Source organism: Oncorhynchus gorbuscha, linkage group LG23 (assembly GCF_021184085.1).
Source record: "Oncorhynchus gorbuscha isolate QuinsamMale2020 ecotype Even-year linkage group LG23, OgorEven_v1.0, whole genome shotgun sequence".
Taxonomy (NCBI): domain Eukaryota; kingdom Metazoa; phylum Chordata; class Actinopteri; order Salmoniformes; family Salmonidae; genus Oncorhynchus; species Oncorhynchus gorbuscha.
In genome coordinates, this window is record NC_060195.1 from 33585459 (window position 1) to 33592473 (window position 7015).

General features: G+C 45.2%; 1 pseudogene; it reads left to right on the plus strand.

Moving 5' to 3' along the window:
* LOC124010664 overlaps nucleotides 1-7015 on the plus strand; it is a 58486-nt pseudogene that overhangs the window by 49896 nt on the left and 1575 nt on the right.

A 7015-nucleotide genomic window follows, 5' to 3' on the forward strand; every position in this document is an offset into this window, starting at 1 on the left:
GCCCAACTAGGTTAATGTATCTAATGGGCCACCGGGTCCATGTGACTAGTGATGTCGCTAAGTCTCTCTGTGTGTGTGTGTGTGTGTGTGTGTGTGTGTGTGTGTGTGTGTGTGTGTGTGTGTGTGTGTGTGTGTGTGTGTGTGTGTGTGTGTGTGTGTGTGTGTGTGTGTGTGTGTGTGTGTGTGAGAGAGACAACTCAGGGGGCGTGCTGTGTCCACTGATCTGTCTATTATGAGAGAGAGAGACTAAATGTGGATGTGTGTTTTGTGTTGACTCTGTTGTTATAACCATAGAATACTAGAATGACCAGGAACCGTCTTCTAATGGGATAAAGGTCAGGGAGTTGGTCAACCCGGGGGGTTCGCCAGTGCTGTGATATGATATTGAATTGGAAGGAAGAATGTATGTTTGTTAGCTAGCCAGACCGTTTTAGAGGGTTTTTTTTTTTAATTAAATGCCAAAATGGCAACATTCGATTGAAACAATGGAGTTTAATCGCAACTGTACACTGGCTGAAATCAGTTGATGATAGGACTTCAGTTGTAAATGTAGCAAGTCCTTATATTGTATCATATAATAGCACACAAATATAGACTTCTGTAGTCTGTTTACACATTTTTAGACTATTTATACAGAATAAAAACCTTTTAAACTATTAAACTATAAATATTTTAGGTTGACAATTCTATTACACCATTTCTGATACATGACACGCCTTTCATTTTCCCGCATAAGTCAAATCAGGATTAATCCTCTAGTGCCATTCATTCCAATTAGACTGGTTTGGATTCCTCCCTGACCAATGTGGCTGCATGTTCACCCCATTCTGGAACGTTGAGGGTTTATGACATAGCCCCTCCAGTAATTGAATAGGATGTCTCTGGTTTATATAAGGTTGTGTATGTAATATTGATTGTGTATCTGTATGTGTGTCCAGAGGGTGATGAGACTGGTATCATGGACGACCTGATGGAGGCGCTGCAGTCTGGGGCTGCCTTCAGGAGGAAGAGAGGACCACGACAAGCTGGTAACAACACACTGTTGCTCTCTCGGTCTCTGTGTCTCTCTGTCTCACTTACACACACTTGGGCGGATACACTCTTTCAGTCCCTGCTTGCTCTCCTGTGTGTCTGCCATCTGTTGTAGGGCTGGGGCGTGACACCAGTTTGGGCTTATATCAACTGTCGTACCCCATCAGAACCCCAAATATGAGCTTGTTTCAACTGTCGTACCCCGTCAGAACCCCAAATATGAGCTTATATCAACTGTCGTACCCCGTCAGAACCCCAAATATGATTTTATATCAACTGTCGTACCCCGTCAGAACCCCAAATATGACTTTATATCAATTGTCGTACCCCATCAGAACCCCAAATATGACTTTATATCAACTGTCGTACCCCATCAGAACCCCAAATATGACTTTATATCAACTGTCGTACCCCATCAGAACCCCAAATATGATTTTATATCAACTGTCGTACCCCATCAGAACCCCAAATATGATTTTATATCAACTGTCGTACCCCATCAGAACCCCAAATATGATTTTATATCAACTGTCGTACCCCATCAGAACCCCAAATATGATTTTATATCAACTGTCGTACCCCGTCAGAACCCCAAATATGATTTTATATCAACTGTCGTACCCCGTCAGAACCCCAAATATGACTTTATATCAACTGTCGTACCCCATCAGAACCCCAAATATGATTTTATATCAACTGTCGTACTCCCATCAGAACCCCAAATATGATTTTATATCAACTGTCGTACTCCCATCAGAACCCCAAATATGATTTTATATCAACTGTCGTACCCCATCAGAACCCCAAATATGATTTTATATCAACTGTCGATACCCCATCAGAACCCCAAATATGATTTTATATCAACTGTCGTACCCGTCAGAACCCCAAATATGACTTTATATCAACTGTCGTACCCCATCAGAACCCCAAATATGATTTTATATCAACTGTCGTACTCCCATCAGAACCCCAAATATGATTTTATATCAACTGTCGTACTCCCATCAGAACCCCAAATATGATTTTATATCAACTGTCGTACCCCATCAGAACCCCAAATATGATTTTATATCAACTGTCGTACTCCCATCAGAACCCCAAATATGATTTTATATCAACTGTCGTACCCCATCAGAACCCCAAATATGATTTTATATCAACTGTCGTACCCCGTCAGAACCCCAAATATGACTTTATATCAACTGTCGTACCCCATCAGAACCCCAAATATGATTTTATATCAACTGTCGTACCCCATCAGAACCCCAAATATGAGCTTGTTTCAACTGTCATACCCCATCAGAACCCTAAATATGAGCTTATATCAACTGTCGTACCCCGTCAGAACCCTAAATATGAGCTTGTTTCAACTGTCGTACCCCGTCAGAACCCCAAATATGAGCTTATATCAACTGTCATACCCCGTCAGAACCCCAAATATGAGCTTATATCAACTGTCATACCCCGTCAGAACCCCAAATATGAGCTTGTTTTACTCCAATGTTTGTAAACAATGTAAATGTACACACATTGTATAACCTCAAAGCATGGTTACAACTATCATCTTGATATCATGGATGGTCATTCCTTGCATCCATAGCTCTATGAATTTGAGAGTGGTTACATTTCTCCAGGCCCATTCCTCAGCTTTTTACCGAAACACTGGCGGGTTTACTTCATGAGGATCCTCATTAGCTGCTGCACATGCAGCCGCTACTCTTCATGGGGTCCACATAAAACGTACAAATGCATGACAAAGTACCAAACACTTAGAGAACAACATAAGATATTACATTCTAAATAAAAACTAGAACTAAAATAAGAGTTATATATAGGAAAACACCAGGAGGCAACTAAAATACTATTTACACACTATTATGTTCATATTCTTATATACAGTTAAAGTAGATCTTTAGAGAGAGGAGAGGCGCAGTGATACAATATTTTTTTTAAAGTTAAACTTGCTTGTTGCAATAGCAACCTCTTGTGGTAGAGCATTCCATGATGACATGGCTCTATACACAACTGAGCAACGTGTTAAATCAGTTTTTTGGGGGTACAGTGATAGGGTATGCCCTAGTGGGTGTCTGGTGGGGTATGACCAGTGTGTTTGGTCAAATCAAATCAAATGTTATTTGTCACATACATATGGTTAGCAGATGTTAATGCGAGTGTAGCGAAATGCTTGTGCTTCAAGTTCCGACAATGCAGTGATAACCAACAAGTAATCTAACTAACAATTCCAAAACTACTGTCTTATACACAGTGTAAGGGGATAAAGAATATGTACATAAGGATATATGAATGAGTGATGGTACAGGGCAGCATACAGTAGATGGTATCGAGTACAGTATATACATATGAGATGAGTATGTAGACAAAGTAAACAAAGTGACATAGTTAAAGTGGCTAGTGATACATGTATTACATAAGGATGCAGTCGATGATATAGAGTACAGTATATACGTATGCATATGAGATGAATAATGTAGGGTAAGTAGCATTATATAAGGTAGCATTGTTTAAAGTGGTTAGTGATATATTTACATCATTTCCCATCAATTCCCATTATTAAAGTGGCTGGAGTTGGGTCAGTGTCAATGTCAGTGTGTTGGCAGCAGCCACTCAATGTTAGTGGTGGCTGTTTAACAGTCTGATGGCCTTGAGATAGAAGCTGTTTTTCAGTTTCTCGGTCCCAGCTTTGATGCACCTGTACTGACCTCGCCTTCTGGATGATAGCGGGGTGAACAGGCAGTGGCTCGGGTGGTTGATGTCCTTGATGATCTTTATGGCCTTCCTGTAACATCGGGTGGTGTAGGTGTCCTGGAGGGCAGGTAGTTTGCCCTGTCTGTGTGAGTGGACCAATTCAGTTTGTCTGTGATGTGTATGCCGAGGAACTTAAAACTTGCTACCCTCTCCACTACTGTTCCATCAATGTGGATAGGGGGGTGTTCCCTCTGCTGTTTCCTGAAGTCCACAATCATCTCCTTAGTTTTGTTGACGTTGAGTGTGAGGTTATTTTCCTGACACCACACTCCGAGGGCCCTCACCTCCTCCCTGTAGGCCGTCTCGTCGTTGTTGGTAATCAAGCCTACCACTGTTGTGTCGTCCGCAAACTTGATGATTGAGTTGGAGGCGTGCGTGGCCACGCAGTCGTGGGTGAACAGGGAGTACAGGAGAGGGCTCAGAACGCACCCTTGTGGGGCCCCGTGTTGAGGATCAGCGGGGAGGAGATGTTGTTGCCTACCCTCACCACGTGGGGGCGGCCCGTCAGGAAGTCCAGTACCCAGTTGCACAGGGCGGGGTCGAGACCCAGGGTCTCGAGCTTGATGACGAGCTTGGAGGGTACTATGGTGTTGAATGCCGAGCTGTAGTCGATGAACAGCATTCTCACATAGGTATTCCTCTTGTCCAGATGGGTTAGGGCAGTGTGCAGTGTGGTTGAGATTGCATCGTCTGTGGACCTATTTGGGCGGTAAGCAAATTGGAGTGGGTCTAGGGTGTCAGGTAGGGTGGAGGTGATATGGTCCTTGACTGGTCTCGCAAGCACTTCATGATGACGGAAGTGAGTGCTACGGGGCGGTAGTCGTTTAGCTCAGTTACCTTAGCTTTCTTGGGAACAGGAACAATGGTGGCCCTCTTGAAGCATGTGGGAACAGCAGACTGGTATAGGGATTGATTGAATATGTCCGTAAACACACCGGCCAGCTGGTCTGCGCATGCTCTGAGGGCGCGGCTGGGGATGCCGTCTGGGCCTGCAGCCTTGCGAGGGTTAACACGTTTAAATGTCTTACTCACCTCGGCTGCAGTGCAGGAGAGACCACATGTTTTTGTTGCAGGCCTTGTCAGTGTCACTGTATTGTCCTCAAAGCAGGCAAAAAAGTTATTTAGTCTGCCTGGGAACAAGACATCCTGGTCCGTGACTGGGCTGGGTTTCTTCTTGTAGTCCGTGATTGACTGTAGACCCTGCCACATGCCTCTTGTGTCTGAGCCGTTGAATTGAGATTCTACTTTGTCTCTGTACTGACGCTTAGCTTGTTTGATAGCCTTGCGGAGGGAATAGCTGCACTGTTTGTATTCGGTCATGTTACCTGACACCTTGCCCTGATTAAAAGCAGTGGTTCGCGCTTTCAGTTTCACGCGAATGCTGCCATCAATCCACGGTTTCTGGTTAGGGAATGTTTTTATTGTTGCTATGGGAACGACATCTTCAACGCACGTTCTAATGAACTCGCACACCGAATCAGCGTATTCGGCAATATTGTTATCTGACGCAATACGAAACATCTCCCAGTCCACGTGATGGAAGCAGTCTTGGAGTGTGGAGTCAGCTTGGTCGGACCAGCGTTGGACAGACCTCAGTGTGGGAGCCTCTTGTTTAAGTTTCTGTCTGTAGGCAGGGATCAACCAAATGGAGTCGTGGTCAGCTTTTCCGAAAGGGGGGCGGGGCAGGGCCTTATATGCGTCGCGGAAGTTAGAGTAACAATGATCAAAGGTTTTACCACCCCTGGTTGCGCAATCGATATGCTGATAAAATTTAGGGGGTCTTGTTTTCAAATTAGCTTTGTGAAAATCCCCAGCTACAATGAATGCAGCCTCCGGATAAATGGTTTCCAGTTTGCAAAGAGTTAAATAAAGTTCGTTCAGAGCCATCTGTGTCTGCTTGGGGGGGTATATACGGCTGTGATTATAATCGAAGAGAATTCTCTTGGTAGATAATGCGGTCTACATTTGATTGTGAGGAATTCTAAATCAGGTGAACAGAAGGATTTGAGTTCCTGTATGTTTCTTTCATCACACCATGTCTCGTTAGTCATGAGGCATACGCCCCCCTGGTGGGGTATGTACAGTGTGTCTGGTGGGGTATGTTTGGCGGGGTATGTACTGTGTGTCTGGTGGGGTATGTACTGTGTGTCTGGTGGGGTATGTACTGTGTGTCTGGTGGGGTATGTACTGTGTGTCTGGTGGGGTATGTACTGTGTGTCTGGTGGGGTATGTACTGTGTGTCTGGTGGGGTATGTACTGTGTGTCTGGTGGGTATGTACTGTGTGTCTGGTGGGGTATGTACTGTGTGTCTGGTGGGGTATGTACTGTGTGTCTGGTGGGGTATGGTACGGTGTGTCTGGTGGGGTATGGTACGGTGTGTCTGGTGGGGTATGGTACGGTGTGTCTGGTGGGGTATGGTACGGTGTGTCTGGTGGGGTATGTCCTGTGAGTCTGGTGGGGTTTGTACTGTATGTCTGGTGGGGTGTGTCTGGTGGGGTTTGTACTGTGTGTCTGGTGGGGTTTGTACTGTGTGTCTGGCGGGGTTTGTACTGTGTGTCTGGCGGGGTATGTACTGTGTGTCTGGCGGGGTCTGGCGGGGTATGTACTGTGTGTCTGGCGGGGTATGTACTGTGTGTCTGGCGGGGTATGTACTGTGTGTCTGGCGGGGTATATACTGTGTCTGGTGGGGTATGTACCGTGTGTCTTGTGGGGTATGTACTGTATGTGGGGTGTGTGGGGCATGTAATGTGTGTCTGGTGGGGTATATACTCTGTCTGGTGGGGTATGTACGGTGTGTTTGGTGGGGTATGTACGGTGTGTCTGATGGGGTATGTACTGTGTGTCTGGTGGGGTATGTACTGTGTGTCTGGTGGGGTATGTACTGTGTGTCTGGTGGGGTATGTACTGTATGTCTGGTGAAGTATGTGGGGTGTGTACTGTGTGTCTGGTGGGTTATGTACTGTGTCTGGTGGGGTATGTACGTTGTGTCTGGTGTATGTACGGTGTGTCTGGTGAGGTATGTACTGTGTGTCTGATGGTGTATGTACGGTGTGTCTGGTGGGGTGTGTCTGGTGGTGTATGGGGGGAGTGAGTATTGAGTCAGCCACCAATTGTGCAAGTTCTCCCACTTAAAAAGATTAGAGAGGCCTGTAATTTTCATCAAAGGTACACTTCAACTATGACAGACAAAATGAGGAAAAAATCCAGAAAATCA